Source organism: Penaeus monodon, chromosome 29, assembly GCF_015228065.2.
Source record: "Penaeus monodon isolate SGIC_2016 chromosome 29, NSTDA_Pmon_1, whole genome shotgun sequence".
In the NCBI taxonomy this organism is placed as follows: domain Eukaryota; kingdom Metazoa; phylum Arthropoda; class Malacostraca; order Decapoda; family Penaeidae; genus Penaeus; species Penaeus monodon.
In genome coordinates this window covers 24512471-24512985 of record NC_051414.1, presented here as the reverse complement: position 1 = coordinate 24512985, position 515 = coordinate 24512471, and positions in this window count along the sequence as shown.

Here is a 515-nt window from a genome sequence, read left to right as displayed (position 1 = left end):
ACCCTACCCCTCTCACCCTACCCCTCTCACCCTACCCCTCTCACACTACCCCTCTCACTACCTCTCCCTACCCTCCGCCTACCCTCTCACCCTCCCCTCGCCTACCTCTCACCTACCCTCTCGCCTCCCCTCTCACCCTACCCCTCTCACCCTACCCCTCTCACCCTACCCTCTCACCCTACCCCTCTCACCCTACCCCTCTCACCCTACCCCTCTCACCCTACCCCTCTCACCCTACCCCTCTCACCCCCTCTCCTCAACCCCCACCTCCCCTTCCTTAAGTCTCCCCCGAGACTCCCCTCATCATTTCCCCTTCTCCTTCCCCTGCTTTTCCCCTCGTGGCGGATCCTGCTCGTTACGCGACCTACTTTACGGGATAATATTTAATAACACTGTTTATGCGTTCGTGTTGGGGGGGGGGGGGGAGATGACAGACTGGCCGGGGGGGGGGGAAGTAAGGGGGAAAGACGGGGGGAAGAAGGATGGGGAAAAAGAGGAATACGGAAAGAGAAGAG